Source organism: Adiantum capillus-veneris, chromosome 17 (assembly GCF_014529385.1).
Source record: "Adiantum capillus-veneris isolate H3 chromosome 17, ASM1452938v2, whole genome shotgun sequence".
NCBI lineage: Eukaryota > Viridiplantae > Streptophyta > Polypodiopsida > Polypodiales > Pteridaceae > Adiantum > Adiantum capillus-veneris.
The window spans coordinates 60882283-60899590 of record NC_140947.1 but is presented as its reverse complement, the minus strand read 5'-3'; the positions used below and the strand labels follow the sequence as shown (position 1 = coordinate 60899590).

Sequence of the window (17308 nt, the reverse complement as noted above, 5' to 3'; positions counted from 1 at the left end):
TTCCACCCTGAACATGCAACAAAGAAGTGAAGCAAACCAAACTCTCCCTCAGATGATGCTGCAAAACAACAACAATGAGAACACAAATCAGATTGCTAATCCCACCCTGAACATGCAGCAAAGAAGTGAAGCAAACCAAACTCTACCTCAAACGATGCTGAGAAACATCAGCAATGAGAACACAAATCAGATAGCTAATCCCACCCCGAATAGCAGCAAAGGAGTGAAGCAAACCAAACTCTCCCTCAGATGATGCTGAGAAACAACAGCAATGAGAACACAAATCAGATTGCTAATCCCACCCTGAACATGCAGCAAAGAAGTGAAGCAAACCAAACTCTGCCTCAGATGATGCTAAGAAACAACCGCAATATGAGAACGCAAATCAGACTGCTAATCCCACCTTGAACATGCGGCAAGATATATTTGCAAATGAGAACACAAATCTCAACATCAGCCAACAAGGCACTTCAGTGCAGTCTAGTAGCATTGTAAACATTCTACGAGTGCCGATGATGGAAGTTTCCGTGCGGAAAGTAAATAGAGAGGCCTTTGTCGATTATACCAACAGCTTGATACTTACTTCCAATCAGTATATTGAGAGTATGAAAGCCAAAACAACAAAAAAAGATGAAATAGCAAAGGCAAGAGAGCTGAAGAAGGTGGAGAAAGAGAACAAGCGGCTACAAGCATTAGCTGATAAAGATGCAACCCGACAATGAAAACTTCACATGCAACAAGCAAAGGCTTTGAGGAAGAGCTGGGAGGCACAACAAAAACTCTTTGAAAACAATCTACGCTCTATTCTTTGGGATCAAGGTTCTACTGAAGGGTTAATTCTTAAGCCATTGCATTTAGATACGCCATATCATGCCTATGCACGAAGGCAAAGGATGGAGAAAATGCGAAGAAAGCGACGAGATCTTCTTTCTTGATATCTCACTTTGTGGGTGAATTTTATTGATAGCAGCTCGTCATGTTTTATACATGTTTGGCCCTAGCACTTCCTCCCATTTTGACAACCTTTTCTTTCCTCATATCTATTATTTTCGCGGATGTATCGGTTAGCAAACCTACTAGATAACCCTTGTTCATAGCTTTCCAAGAAGTTTTGTACATGCTAGGGTACCCCTAGTGCGCATTACCCCCCATCCATCCCCTCTCAAGAGGATATCTTACCTTTTGTCACACTCCTTTTCAGATGTGCTTTCAAGAAGCATTGTACTAAGGTTTTGTCAACAATATCCCCAAACTTGCCAAATGTACTACCCACCAATAGCAATCTCGCTTTTCACGTCTTAATCCACAAGCGTTTCACCTATTTTGGACATTAAGGATTTATGTGTTTGTGCATTTTCACTGCCTATCAAGTGCCACACCACAAAATCCCCTCTTTCAATTATGCTTTATTTCCTACTTGCGACAGTCACCCAACTACGTTATTCACAACCAACATAGAAGGTTACAACACAACCATTAATGTAGAAGGTTTTAACAACCATTGCATAATGCAAAATACACTAAAGTAAAACGTGCCTATACCACAATTGACATAGAAGATCAACACCAACAGTACAATCTACAAAGAAGATCAACAACAACACTACAGTAGAATTAACGCAAAGATCAACACCATAAAACCCTTTGTTTGCCCCTTTCATGAGTACTGAGTGACCTCAGAAGCTCACCAACATCCATGGCATCTCGTCCATGCACTTGTAGCGGGGATATATCTGACTGTTGTAGGAGAATACAACCTTCACTTGATGCCTGCGACCAAAACCAAGAAAACATCAACCAACAGGTAGAAGAAATTAAGGGGAGCACAACTTGGCACACTGTGTTTTGAAGGAGGAGCCATTCAAACTGTATAAAGCTATTGTAATTACCTTTTCTAAAGCTATTTCTTCATGCCTCAATACAACTGTGAGCTTTTGAACGAAGAATGTCCTGGCTTTCTGTACATCACTAGAAACCAATAGCAGCATCACCTGCAATGTCACCTGCAACAAAAGGAATTGTAACCAGTCAACTCGATCTCAGTTGCCATCTGAGCAATCATACTTGCTAATGCCAAGAGTCAGAAAAGCATGCGGGTGTGCCCAATTGCGAGGATCTGAGAGCTCTCGTGACCTGGTGGCTTCCTGTTGGTTTATAAAAAATGGCATCTACCCACAAGGCATCCTCCAGCTTCCGTCCCAGATTCTAATGAGAAGACGTATACTACTCTCTACACTTTCTCCAAGCACAACACCTTTCTCGGTCAACAACACAGGCCTTCAAGGTGAAAGCACATGTGATTACGTATGGGGCAGGCTGAGCATACTCATGCATGAGAGAGAGAGAGAGAGAGAGAGAGAGAGAGAGAGAGAGAGAGAGAGAGAGAGAGAGAGAGAGAGAGAGAGAGAGAGAGAGAGAGAGAGAGAGAGAGAGAGAGAGAGAGAGAGAGCTAACAACGCTATTTTTTGAGGAGGAGCATCCATTGAAACTAGGTAGCATAGATAGGAAAGATTAAGCAAGGCGAAAAACAGTACAAGGGGGGAGAAAAACAGAGATTACTTGCCAAGTCTGTGGCAAACAAAGCTTCCCTGGCTGCTGTCGATTCTTTGATGCTATCAAAAACCGACATTTTTGCTTGGCTGGGTTGCCCACCGCTTTGCAAGCGCTTCAAATCACTTGGCATGCACTCAGGAAGAGGTTCAGATTGACGCCCTGTCGAGAGGGCACAAGTCCGCACAACAGGGAGATAAGCTCGGGACTACGCGGTCGCTTCTACGAGGTCGCCAGGAGCATTTAATGTCATGCATGGGAGTCCACCTGGTGGACTACACATGGTACGTTATTAGTTGGGGTAGATATAACCACTAAACCCGGCTGTCCCACTTATTGGGGTAGATAGATATCTTCATTGGATACCATTTTTGATACACACAAAACAATATATCTGTTTAAATTCTCATCTGACCCGCTCAAAATAGCATCATTCCACTGACACATGCTCAGAAGACCTTGCCGAGCTGGCCAATACCTCCCCATTCAAAAATTCCCAAAATTTCCACACTAAAATTCCCTCCCAAGTTACCCGTCCCACTCCTGGCTCCTCTACCCTAGATCAAGGTTCATTTTTTTAACACCACCTCTCTGTTGAGCTTATATGTGAAGCTACTCTAAATATAGCCCTGTGTTCTCTCTATATATATACCATCTTGTGTACGTAGTCTATACACTTGGATTGCACTCTTATGTTTAGCATCTCTCTGTTGTTCTCTTCCTATCTTTTGAACATGGTATCATAGCATGGTTGCTTTTTCTTCACAAAATTAGGACATTTTTAGCCTCCCGTGGCTTTGCACAATGCACGTGCAACAAAAATCTACAATTCAAAAAAACATAAAATCGTCATAACTTTCTCCTCAGAACTCCAATTTGAGCGTTTAACACTAGAATGGTAACAGGACACATTTATGTCCTTGGACACTTTTGTGTCCTGTTAAGTGACCATTTGCTTGAATTATTTGAAGAGTATGAAAATGAATTTCTAGGTGCTATATATCCACAAAGTTGCCTTATGAGCTGAAAAAAACTTAGCATTTTTTTTGGAGTATCGATCTCACCATTAACCTTACTCTTGCACAACATTTTTGAACCTAAACTGTGTGAAAAAACGGGTCCTGTTTTTTGCTGTTTTTCAATTTTTGGCAACTATACCATTCTAAACTTCATGTTTGTGAGGTTTAGATGGCTAGAGGTTAGGCCTTCATAGTTCTCAACATGTTTTGATGCTTGTAGGGAGAGCTAAGTGTTAAATTTTTAAGTTATGACCAATTTACAAGAATTGCATAATCTTGTTTTTTGGACAAAATTAGCACTTTTATGATTTTTTTGGTGGCTTTCTTGATATCCAAATTCAATTTTGATTGTGTAAGTGTAATGTATAACATAAAGATAATCTTCCTTGAGTTTTGGGGGACCTAATATGCTATATAGCATAGTATATGATGATGGTTGAGTTTTTTGATTGTTGAAGAATATGAGACATTTTAGAGTAGCAAGTATAACTTTCTCAATATTGCTAGTTTCTTAGGCCAATTGTGTGTATTTTGTAGGTAGTAACCATATCTAATCATAGACTACAAGCTTGGCTAGATATTGAGTAGTTTATATGGGTTTCTAGAGGTCATAATGCTAAACCCAATTTTTTCATGTTTGCTGTATTTAGCACTTTATCATTGCCCCCAAGGTTCCAATTGTAAGAGATCCATTATCATTTTGACATGATCCATGGCTCCTTTTGAATCCAAATGCCCAAAGGGAACTAAGAAAACATGTATATAGTATCTCTATTGAGCGTGACTATAGAAACTTTGATGATAGGTCCGCAGAATGGCAAAAACACAACTTTTTTGTACCTATTTTTTTGCCCAAAAAAAATTATTGAGGTAAAAGAAACCATATGTTTTGGTCACCAACCCATTGAAGTTAACGGGGCATTTAATCTCATGTCCTACAAAATTCCCCACTCTTATTTATATGCAATCAACCGTAAGAAATTGCTATTTTGGGCAAAATGCACTAGTCCATCAATTTTGGAGGCTTGTAGTGACCAAGGGATGAGAAAAATTACAAGTTTCTCACCATATGTAGTAGTTATTGAACTATAAGCCCATGAAAGGATTTTTCAAAATGAGTGGATCTACTATGGTTTTGGAATTTTCTTCCAAAACCCTGAAAGGACACTTTTATGTCCTGTTAGGTTACCATTCTAGTGTTAAAGAGTCGTTCTTAGCATTTTTAGGTGTTTTGGAGTTGTTTGTCATGACAGATTTATAAAATTCTACACCAAAAGTAACTTACAACAAATTGATAACTATTTTCAATTGAAATCGTGAAAAGGTAAGAGCTTTTATATTTCCAAATCTATTAGCGTTAAGCTTCTTGTTAGAAATCTTTGATTTTCTTTTTATGCATCATATGAAATTTGGTTTGCATTAAAAAAAAAAGATCAAGAGCTAAGTATATTGAAGTTACATTGTATTTAACTAAATTTGCATATTGATACATATTGAGTTTTTTGTTTCATGATTCTTGAATTACTTTTCATGTATTATATGCAATTCGGTTTGTATAAATGAAATTAGATTAAAAAAAATTAAGCATATTATATTTACATTGCATTCAATTTGATTTATTTATTCAAAGAAATAGTTAAATTGACTAATCTTGTAAGGTGCAGCGGATGAGAATTATGAACTTTGCTCAAGATGATTGCTCTGAACTGTGCTCAAGGGTTCCTTTCACTTACAAAAGGGAGAGACTTTTGTTCCTTTAGTGAGACAGTGAAAATGATCACAAACAAAGTGACAAACACTATGAATGAAGGTGCTGAGACTGAGAGATAGAGAGAGAAGAATACGACACCAGAATGATGTCAAACCCTCCTCCGAAGGCCCCACTCTCTATGGCGAAAGCGGTCTACTATTGATTGCACAAACCTCTACGACGATGAGGACAACAACGAGATGGGCTGAAATTTGAAAACGCTAAGGACTGAAATCTGTAAATCTTGTATTCGCGTTGAATTCTGGCTCTATGTCGGTGACAACGACAATGACAACGATGCGACAACGCGTTGAAGAGGTAGATGCTAAAATCTACGAATGGCAAGCTGAATTTGCAAACGCTGGTTGATCTGACCGTGCGGCAAGGATTTGTTGCGGGAAGGTGAGATCCGTGAGGTTTGGGGGCTATTTTGTGGTGTCTATATGCTGAAAACTAAAAACACTGAAGCTAATGATACTTCTATCGCGGAGAACAAAACACTGGTTCCAAACTATTCATCAAGAACACGCAAACAATGGAATTGAAATTGTCTTTTTGATCTAAATCAATCAACTATGGCAAATTACAATGGAAATGCCGATGCTTGATGCTCAATCCTTCTTGTTCTCTTTATGATACTGTGTCATTCCAACGCAGAGACATGGAATGTGAATTCCTTGAATGCAAACATTTTAGCTTTTCATGAGTAATCCGCATACATCTGTGCTCATTCATGAGTGAATCATGTTCATCGTGCAATATGGCATGCCTGTGAAAATGGATCACATAAAGACGACGATTAAAATGCATCACGAATGAAACACTCAAACAATGCATGCTGAATAATCATTCAAACACAGAATACTTCCTATGGGGGTTCTTTGGACCTCGACTCAAGAGACAAGATCGGTTCGTCGTGATTGATCGAATCTGCAATGAGGTTAGCTTCACTAGAAAAAGCATAAACTAAACCATCATCCTTGTGAACAATCACATCTTTATCCTGTAATTCATCATGCTTGTGAGTAATCAATTATTATCATGCAATTCATCATGCTTGTGAGTAATCAATCATTATCATGCAATTCATCATGCTTGTGAATAATCACATCTTGATCATGCAAATCATCATGATCGTGAATAATCACATCTTGATCATGCAAATCATGTGTGTCGTGCTTTGGAGAAGCAAAGATTGAGAGAGTCTCCTTCTCCTAGTTCTTTTCAATCTGTGATTGCACATTAGAAAATAGTAGGAACAACTCTTGCATGCATTGGTTTCTCTGCGCTTCACGCTCTAACCATCTTTATTCACGCTCGCGATCCAATTTGTCTTTTCTTTCTTTGTGCTCATGCTCTATTGCTGCCATTCTTTCTTTGTGTTTTCAATCAAATGCTGCCTTTATTTCTTTGTGTTCACAATCAAATTCTACCTTTCTTTCTTTGCGCTCGTGCTCCAAGGCAGCACGTTGCACTTCTTGTTGTAACTTCATCCTGTCCATCATCGTCTTGCCCAAAGCCTCCATAGAATTTGGTACAATCCTTGATGTAGATGGGGAAGGGGGAGGGTCGGAAAAACCTCCTGGTAGGGAAAATGCTTCTTTGCCACCTCCATGCTCATCACCTCCATGCAAAGTATCCATTCCGCTTCGGGTGGTGACCATACACTGAAGTCTTGGGTTCTTAAGCTCACGAGGAAATTGGGTTCTTGTGGTTCTTGGGTTCTTGGGTTCTTGAGGGTCTTGAGTTCTTGAGGATCTTTCATTCTTGAGGTTCTTCTTTAGCTTGCAATCAATGTTAGAGAAGGATCTTCTCTTAACCGAGCTCTTGTCTTTCCCGCGGGTGCACCCCTTGGTGGCCTTGTGCTCACACCAAGGTTGCTTTTTCCCACCTCACGTCGATTGGTCAGCCGCCGCTAAGTGCATGGTACGCTCTCAATGAGTGAAAAGAGAAACAAGGGGAGGCTGCCCTTCTTTCTTGGGTTTCCTATCACTCTTCAAAAAACACAATTAGGAATCAACACACCCAAGTGGACTTGGGTTATGTGCGACCGCAACAAGAAAAAAAAAATTATGTGGTTCTTTCCTTGAGTGATACAGAACACTGCCAAAGCTTTGATACCAATGTAAGGTGCAACGGATGAGAATGTTGAACTTTGCTCAAGATGAGTGCTCTGAACTGTGCTCAAGGGTTCCTTTTACTTACAAAAGGGAGAGCCTTCCATTCCTTTAGTAAGAGAGTGCAAAGGATCACAAAAAAAGTGGAAAATAGTGTGAATGAAGGTGATGAGACTTAGAGATAGAGAGAGAAGAATACGACACCACAATGTTGTCAAATCCTCCTCCAAAGGCCCCACTCTCTATGACGAGAGCGGTCTACTATTGGTTGCACTAATCTCTACAATACAATGGACTTGTCGACGATGACAGCCTGAAATCTGAAAATGCTAAGGGCTGAAATCTGCAAATCTTGTATCTGTTGAATTCTGACTCTATGTCAGTGACGATGGCGATGATGACGGTGCAACAACAACGTGCTTAAAACCTAGATGCTGAAATTTGCGAATAGTGGGATGAATCTGCAAATGCTAGTTGATCTAACCGTATGGCAAGGATCTACTGCAAGAAGGTGAGATCTTCAAGGTTTGGGGGCTTTTCTATTGTGTCTATATGCTGAAAATTGAAAACGCTGAAGCACTATCGTGGAGAATCTGCAAAACGCTGGTGTAGGTCTACAAATGCAAAAATGCTAGGCTAGGTTTGTTGGTGCCAAAACGCTAGGCCTCTTCTGCTTATTGATGCAAAAACGCTAGGGAGTCTGCAAAGATCTGTTGTCTCCACGCTTCATCTGCAACTGCAAAATGCTGCTTCTTTGGTGGCTAAAAATGCTAGGTTGCCTACCGGGGAGTCTTGCTGAGAAGGTGCACTGTTGGACACCTGGTCCCTGCTGCCTCTTTTGCCAGAAAGTGCTAGCGCTAAGTTTTCTTGTATACTGCATGAGTCAATTTGCCCTACCCAATTTCCCAGCAAAGTCACTTATTAATAATAAGTGAAAAATGGCTAAAATAGAGAAACGATGTTTGTGCAATGTAAAAACGGTCCTGAAGGGTTGTGATTGTAGTTTGATGATCATGTTGTATGTAACCAGAGGATATTCATCTACTCTAAGTGCCTGGACATGCACGGTCTGCAAACAGACTCACAAAAGTGCCAGAACACTTCCTAAGCTAATGAACCCTAGACATGAAGTAGCTTGTCCATGTACACATAGGGTTAGATGTGTACGTGACAAATCTCCATATATACTCTTTATGCATATCACATATATTTTGATGCATGTACATTGAGCTAGATCAAAGTCATATCACTTTGGATCTTTTTTTTTTAATTTTCTTTTTGATTGTGTATGATTTATGATAAAGATCAAATCAATATTTTCTTTATTGAATTTATTGAGAGTTTTATCATGCTATTGTAGAGAGAATTATGTAAATCATATCATATTCCACACAACTTGATTTTATGTATGACATTTCACTTGAAGAAAGCAATTAATTTGTGTCCATCTTAGTTATTGAAGTGTTATGGATTTGTGTTGTATTCAAGGATTGTTGTTAAAGCGTTATGTTTGCAAAAATTATTTTTATTCTTTTCATGTGGACATCAAAGTGTTATTTTCAATGAGTTATCTGACTATATCACAAATACTTACTATTTTAATGATTTATTTTATAGTCTTATGCTTTGACAATTCATATTATTTATCTTCTCTACAAATGTCAATGGTTATGATTCTGATACTTTATTAAAGAGTTATATTTTGATGATCTATTTTCTCTTTTAATTGTAGCTCATATCAAATCGTTATGGTTTATTAATTCATCTTGTTTTTTTATATAGGATATTGAAGAATTATAATTTTGATGATTTATCACAGAGATGTATTTAAAAAATCTATTTTTAACTACAAACATCAAAGATTTCCTGTTTTTATTCATGATGAGTTCTTATAATTTTCTGTTATTGAGATTGTGATTATAGAATTATTTGATGATACCATGATATATTTTCATGATGATTGCAAGCCGTTCATATTGATTGTTTATTACTGAGATGATTATGTTTTTAAAGAGATATTCCATGATGCCATAATACATTTTCATGGTGATTATAAATTGTTTGTACTGGTCATTTCACGTTGAGATGATTATTCTTTCATAGAGTTGTTTCATGATGCCATGATGCATTTTTATGATTACAAGTTGTTCGTAGTGATCAATCATTATTATTTTATGAAATATTTCCATGATGCCATGATACGTTTTCATAATTAGAAGTTGTTCGTACTGATCGTTCATTATTGAGATGGTTATTATCCCATGGAGTTGTTCCATGACAGATGTTGCAATGTTATTCCATGATGATTTGTTACATTTATTATGATTAACATGACTATGATTCCGTTGTGTTGTTCCATGATTGTTCATTATGATTTGTATGATTACTATTTTACGATGATTTATTATTTGTTATTTTGTATGACGTTGGATAGAGTTCATACAAATAAGAGATCCCCATGGTCAAATATGTGTACCAGCTTTGTGTATATGTGCACATATTACATGTATTTCATGTTAAGAAGATTATATAATATATACATGGGTTTAATTTTTATTTTATATATTTTCTGTGAATGAATTATGAGGTGCTGCAAATCGTGTCCAAAGACATTATATCCATGTATTTCTCTAACACTGATATGATTTCTATCTTGTGCTCTTTAATTTTGTGATATTGACAGATTATACATAACTTTAAGACAAAGTGAAGTATCTCATACATGGTATACATTCATCGAAGTTGAAGATGATCCAAAGCATTCTTGGAAGTATTTGGAGAGTTAATTAGATAATTTCATTGAGCCTTTGAAGCTATTGTTGTATGTAACAGGAGATGTAGCTCCTTATAAACCATTTTTGTAAGTTTATGAATATAACGGTGGGTATGTTGAGCTTATATGTGAAGCTACTCTAAATATAGCCTTGGGTCCCCTCTATATATATACCATCCTGTGTGCGTATATTACACACTTTGGGGTTGTACTCTCTGTATATCGTCTCTATGTTCTTCTCTTCCTCTGTCTTCTCAATCCCCCCCTTCCTCTATATTTGAAATGCCCACAGACATATACACACATTGTTTGGAATACATACGCGCGCGTGGAGGCACACACACACACACACTTTGGAATACGTACGTGCGTGTGCATGCGTGCGCACGCACACATAGAGAAAAATACTCATCGTTTGCATTATGCATTCGTTTATTTGTCCACTGAACGATTAGTTTGTATCGACTTACTTGTATGATGTGTTCTTTTGTTGATAACAATTGATTTATGAAAGAGTAAATGAGAGGCAGGTGTGTGTGATTAGTGCGTATGTGACTAGTATGTGTGAGTAATTAGAGCCTGAGAGGGAGATTTTTTTTGTGTGTGTAATTAATGTATAAGAGAGGGAGATGAAAAGAGAGAGAGAGAGAGAGAGAGAGAGAGAGAGAGAGAGAGAGAGAGAGAGAGAGAGAGAGAGAGAGAGAGAGAGAGAGAGAGGAAAAATGTGAGTGAGTTTGAGTTTTAATTAACTAAGTTAGTGAGAATAAGGTCTAGTTTTTTAAAAAAACTTTAAAAAAATGAGTAGGTTTAGCTTTAAAAAACTTTAAATAAACCCTAAGAAAACTTTAAATGGATATTTGAAAAGAAAACAATCATTTAAGAAAGCTAAAAAAAAGTAGAAAGAGATGGAGAGAGAGACAGATAGAGGGAAATGGTTAGAAAAGCGGGAGAAGAATAAGGAACGAGAGAGGTAGAGAGACAAATAGTTAGACAAGAGAGACAATAATAGAGAGAAAGAGTTAGAGGTGGGAGAAATAGAGAGAGATAGAGAGGGATAGAAATAGGGCAAGATGGAAATATAGAGAAAGAGAGGGAAAGAAGAATAGAGAGAAAAGAGTTAGAGAGGAGATAAATAGAGAGATATAGAGAAAAGAATGTAGAGAGAGATTATATAGAGGGGAAAAGAGAGATAGATAGAGGGAGGGATAGGGAGATAGAGATATAGGGAAAGAGAATTAAATAGAGAGAGATAGAAAAGAGAATGTACAAAGAGAGATATAGAGAGAATGTATAGAGAGGAATAGAGAGAAAAAGGGTTAGAGAGAGAGAGAGAGAGAGAGAGAGAGAGAGAGAGAGAGAGAGAGAGAGAGAGAGAGAGAGAGAGAGAGAGAGAGAGAGAGAGAGGAATAGGGAAACAGAGGGAGAGATAGGGAGCTAGAGCTAGAAGGAACGAGGTAAACACAGAGAGATAGAGAGAGGAAGAGGGAAAGTGAGGGAAGGAGGGAGAGAGGTAGAAGGAAAGAGAGGGAGCGAGATAGAGGGAGAGATAGGGAGATAGAGATAGAGGTAAATAAGGAAATAGAGGGAATTTAGATTGGCTAGGTAAGAGGGAAAGAGAGGGAGAGAATGAGAGAGGGAAAGAGGGAGAGAGATAGAAAGAGAGGGAGAGAGACAAAGGAAAAATGAGGAAAGAAACATAGATAGAGAGATAGAGAAAGAGGGAAAGAGAGGAAAATAGAGAGAGATAGAGAAGAGAACATAGAGAGAGAGAGAGAGAGAGAGAGAGAGAGAGAGAGAGAGAGAGAGAGAGAGAGAGAGAGAGAGAGAGAGAGAGAGAGAGAGAGAGAGAGAGAGAGAGAGAGAGAGAATGTAGATAGATAGATAAATAGATTTTATTATCGTCTTTGAAGCTCAAATATAACCTATGGGATCAAGGTTACATGTGATGTAGTATGTGTGTGGCTGATGAGTGACTCTTGATGCTCCAAAATTGTGGTGATGGAGAGACCACATGGTGGTTGGAGAGGAAAGTGTATAGGTCTATGTTATGGCTAAAAATGTGAGGGAAGAAAGTTCCAATGTGACCAAAAGCTGAGCACTCTAGTAGTGTGTGGTACTCAGACTCTCCAACTTGCAATGAGCATAATGTGCACAATCGATTCGACTCTTTGTCATTGCCCCAACGCCCTATTGATTTGACTCTTCTCCATTGCGCCAACACCCTATCTCACATCAAAGGGAGTGGGAGCTAAGCAGAATGACTGCGATAGTGTGTATCGCTAACAAAGGGATAGGCTCAAGCATGTAAGTGTGATTACAGTTTCCCTTTTCAACGAAGAACATGGTTTTGTAGTTGGGGACAATGTGGATGGTATAATGTATAAAGCGTGACCCACCAGATTCCTCCCAAGCCCTAATAGATTGGGGTTGTAGAAAATCTTCATTCACTTGTGTTTGGAAGTGATAACAACATACAAGTGCCCACCTAGCCAAGGTGCCCGTTGGGTCAGCCGGTCAAAGTTTTGATGTGGTCACATTATTTTTCCAATGTTTAATACATCAAACCCTATAAAAGCCTAATGTCAATCGTCTATGTCAAGCCTGAGTCAAGATGTAATTTTTCCAATGATGTATGTAAAGGTCCATGAGAAGTTGGCCGCCGGCCACTTTAGAAAGCCCTAGGTATATAATACACTAAGGTTAGTGGGAAAGGGAGATCATTTTTTGAAGATAAGTGACTATTGCGTTACGCATAGAGAGCTACCTCATTGCTCCAGCTTGTAATCATTGCTTCTGTGGCTATGGTAATCCAAATTCAGTTTTGTTTCTTGCATTGTGTTCCTCTTACTGTGCTCTTTCATTCAAGTGTAAGCATTCAAGATTCGGTGAAGGTTTCAAACGCATCCGTTTAGGCCTTAAATCGCTGTTTTGAGTGTTTATATGCGTATTTTATGTTGTTTTGACCCTAGGAGAGGCTTTAGGGACCCAAAAACGACCCTTTAGGATCATCCGTTTAATGTTTTTGCGTACTGTGGGATGAACGATCGCGATCGTTGTACCTTCCCAGAATGCTGTGACAATGATAGGATATGTTCCTGATAGTCCCTTGTAGCTTCCCTTCAAGTTTCGTGCGATTCCGATATGATTTGCATGGTGAACGGGCATGATGACTGTAGAGCTGTGTAGAAGGACATAGGTAGATTACTTGGCTTTAGTGCGATTGATTTGCTTGTAGGGTTAGTAGTTGCATCTCTTTGAGTTCACTTCATTAGGATTGACACCCTAGTGAGTTTCCATGCCTCATCCGAGTCGCTGCCCCTGTATCGATACTTTTATGTTGATGCTTGAGAGCTATGCTATGGACGTCCGTTGCGGCGACCGGCAAACATTGGCGCCGTTTCCAGGGAATGAATCTTAGGTGATGAGTGACAGAGTGTGTATTCAAAGTTTTCTTATTGTTCCAAAAGATAATTTCCATTCCATCTACATTTCAATGAAGCATCTAGATAGGGTTTTAGTGCTTAGTGGAGTCTAGGGTCGGTGGACTCGCTAGATCTACTCTTGAGAGATATAGAGAGTTGTGAGTGAGGTCGCTTTAAGCATTTTTTCTCTTCAAATTTCTTTGTAGTATCGATTGAGGACTGATCCATCATCCGTTTTTTATCCTGTTTGTTTTGTTTGATTCATTTTCTTATGTTCTTTCATTTCTGTACTTAGGAGTAGGATAAGTAAATCACATTCCAATCAGATTTGGGGCAAAAGATAGAGTCAAAAACACCAAAAAACCATAACTTTGGCAAAAAGGCCATAAGACTCTGAAATTTAGAAAATCTCACCAAACAGAGCTGAAATTGATTCAAATCACAAAGTGGTAGCACTAAACACTGGGAAATACTTATCAGAGAGAGCCTGTAAAATTTCATCAGATTTGGCTTTGGTACTACGATCGCGATCAGTGTACCTCAGTGTAAGAATTGTACAAGATTTGACATGTGCCTTCCTGATAAGATTCTAAACAAGTTTTTCTAAATCAACCACACCCAAAAACATCAAAAATCAAGGAAATCAGGCCACTTGGGTAAAACTAGCCTAACAGACCCAAAAACTGCAAAATCTTGACTTTTGGTGATCCAAATGCAAAAAGACTTGGGGGATAGCTCTAAAACATCAGTGTCTACAAGCATGCCAAATTTGGTCTAATTTGGGCTCAGAACTACGATCGCGATCGGGGTACATAAGTGCCAGATTTTGACCAGATTTCATGTGTGGGATCCTTAGGTGTATACAAACATAAAAGTCTAAACGACCTAGGGCAAAAACCACAAAAAATAGGTCAAAACCACTGAATACATATCCGAGTCAAAAGCTGCTAAACTAGCATAGAAATTGATTTTTAGTAGACCAAAACACATCAAAACTTGGAAGAAACCATGCAAAGGGATAGCCTGTGCATAGGACAAGCCTAAGTATCTCTCAAATCACAAAACAAACACCAAAATCAAGTCAAACATATAAAATTGGGAAAACAGGCACTTCCAACCAAGAAATGGTAGAAACTTGACTTTTTTGAGTCCAAATTCAAAAAGATTTGGCAGGTAGTCTTAAAATAGCCTAGTGAACAAGCTGGTGAAGTTTCATCCAATTTGGGCTCCAAAGTACGATCGCGATCGGTGTACCTCAGTGCTAGATATTGACCAGACTTTACCCACACATACACCTAGGTTATATAAGATACCAGGAGTTTTCAAAATTCAAAAAAAATCACCAAAATAGCCAAAAACAGCAGACAGTCAGGAAACCACTGCAGCAGACCAAGATCTGGTGAAAACATGACTTTTTCTTGTCCAATTTCAAAAAGATTTGGGGAGTAGACTGTACACATCATTGTCTACCATATCCACAAGTTTCATCCAATTTGGGCTCAAAACTACGATCGCGATCGGTGTACCATATTGACATTTTGAGTTGAGACTTGGTGAGTAGGTAGCTGATAACTAGACAAACAACTTTCTCAAAAGAACCAGGGTCAAAAAACCAAAAGAAAGATGTCAAATAGGGCAAATAGTGATCATCACTGATCCTTCATACCAAAATTTTGAGAAAATTCAAGTTTTTGTAATCCAAATGCAAAGTGGGTTTGGGAATATACTAATCATACCCATGTCTATCAACTCTTAAAATTTCATGCAAAAAGGAGCTGGAACTACGATCGCGATCGGTGTACCCCAGTGACATTTTGGACTGAAAATTTATGAGTAGGTAGCTGACATCTAGTGCAACATATTTTCCAAAAGGAGCAAGGTCAAAAAAACAAAAGAAAGTGGTTAAAAGTCCCAGTTACACAATCAAGCCAATAACCGCAGAACCACCTGGGATTTGGGTTTTCATTGGTCAAAACATCTCCAAATTCAAAAATACAAAGACACTTGGTATCAAGACATCAAGGGCTAGCTATTGTGCAAAAATCTTCCAAATCTGTGACATGGGGTCAACGATCGCGATCGGTGTACCTCTACATAGTGAGAGTATCTTACTTCATAAGTTTGTAGACCTACTTGAGTGCATCCCAAATCTTAAGTTTGAGTGAAAAATACCTTCTGGAAGCCAAGATACAAGCCAAAGTTCCTGTGTGCTGATCCTGAAACTGTTTTGAGTGTTGTTTCAAGTGCAGTTCACCAAAAGTGCTCTAACTTTTGATAGACAACTCCAAGTTGAGTCAGGTATAGCTAGGAAGGAAGCTTGTGGGCAATGGCACACACCTAGACCTGAATTTTTCTAGTTTTCCTAATTCCAAACTTTTAGGGTACCCAGAACCAATTTCCAAAGACCAAAAAAGTCACAAATTCCTGACTTTTTAAAGACTTGATCAGGGCAAGAAGGGATCGTGTGCACTAAGCCAAGGTGTTCTTATCAAGGATCATCTTGAGAGTATCGAGTGAGGCTTAAACATGACAACTCATCCATCATTAGGGATTCCCACTCAACTCAGAGCTATGCCACCTACACAAACAGGCAGAAATACTGCAACACCTATAACAAGAGGGTTGAGACAAGACCATGAGGCTTATCAATCATATCAAGCCAAACCTCAAGGCATGGCTCATGGATACTTTTCAAGTGATCATGTAGCTCACTGGAAGCCAAACCAATCAACTAAAATGTGGGAGTTTGAAAGAGGAAAAGTGGAAATTGCTGGAAACTTAGAGGAGAAGCATCCTCTAATCAACAAATTCAACGTGAGGTTCATCAAAACCAATGAAGCTACGAGAGTTCTAACGGATTACACTTATGATGGCCTTTATAGGTTACCTATTGGGGATCAAAACAACTTTTATAGATGTTTAAATTCCATCATTGAAGAGTTGACAGACTACAAGAACCTCTATGCCTTCACATACACAGATGACCAGGGAGTGCAAGTTCTAATGGTAGATAAGTATGGACGAGAGTACAAACTTATCAGCCCAATTGAGCTAGAAAGATATACATACATGGGTACTCCAATCTCTGCTTACTACTTTCAATCGAGTGTAAGCGTACCAGGGTTTTTGAGACTGATTTGCAAGAAGCTAACGTTGAAACTATGGGATCAAATGGACCTCAAACATCCAAAATAGCTATTCACGGGAGTGTAGCTCCTACCTCATTGATTGGAACTAAGAGACCACCAATTATACTTACAAATCCATCAACATTTCCAAAACATATCTCAAAGGGGATTCCACCAGGATTTTCTCCAAGACGAGAAGAAGGAATGGGGGATGTCTTTGTGAGAGACCCCAACACGCTAAGATACATGGTTGAACCAGAACCAATGAGACCATATCAATTGGCCAAATGTGTCAGAAAGAAGTATGATGAATTAAGGGATCCATATGTACATGCATCCTTGTTCAAACAAGTGTTAAGAGCCGAACAAGTATTTTATTTTCATACACAGTATGAGGGATTTGGCTTAACCTTGGAAGGGATAGCATTGAATTGGTTCCAACCGTTGGACAAAAATGCCTTCTCAAACGTTGAACAACTGTGGCAAGAATTTGTTGTGGAGTTCTCTAAAAGGGGAATCAAGCATAACACAGTGTCCCAAATCTATGCA

At 38.7% G+C, this 17308-nt stretch overlaps 1 pseudogene; it reads right to left on the bottom strand.

The window, feature by feature from the left end:
• Window positions 1-1626: 1626 nt before the first annotated feature.
• LOC147437346 (uncharacterized) lies at window positions 1627-2833 on the bottom strand (annotated as a pseudogene).
• Window positions 2834-17308: the final 14475 nt, after the last annotated feature.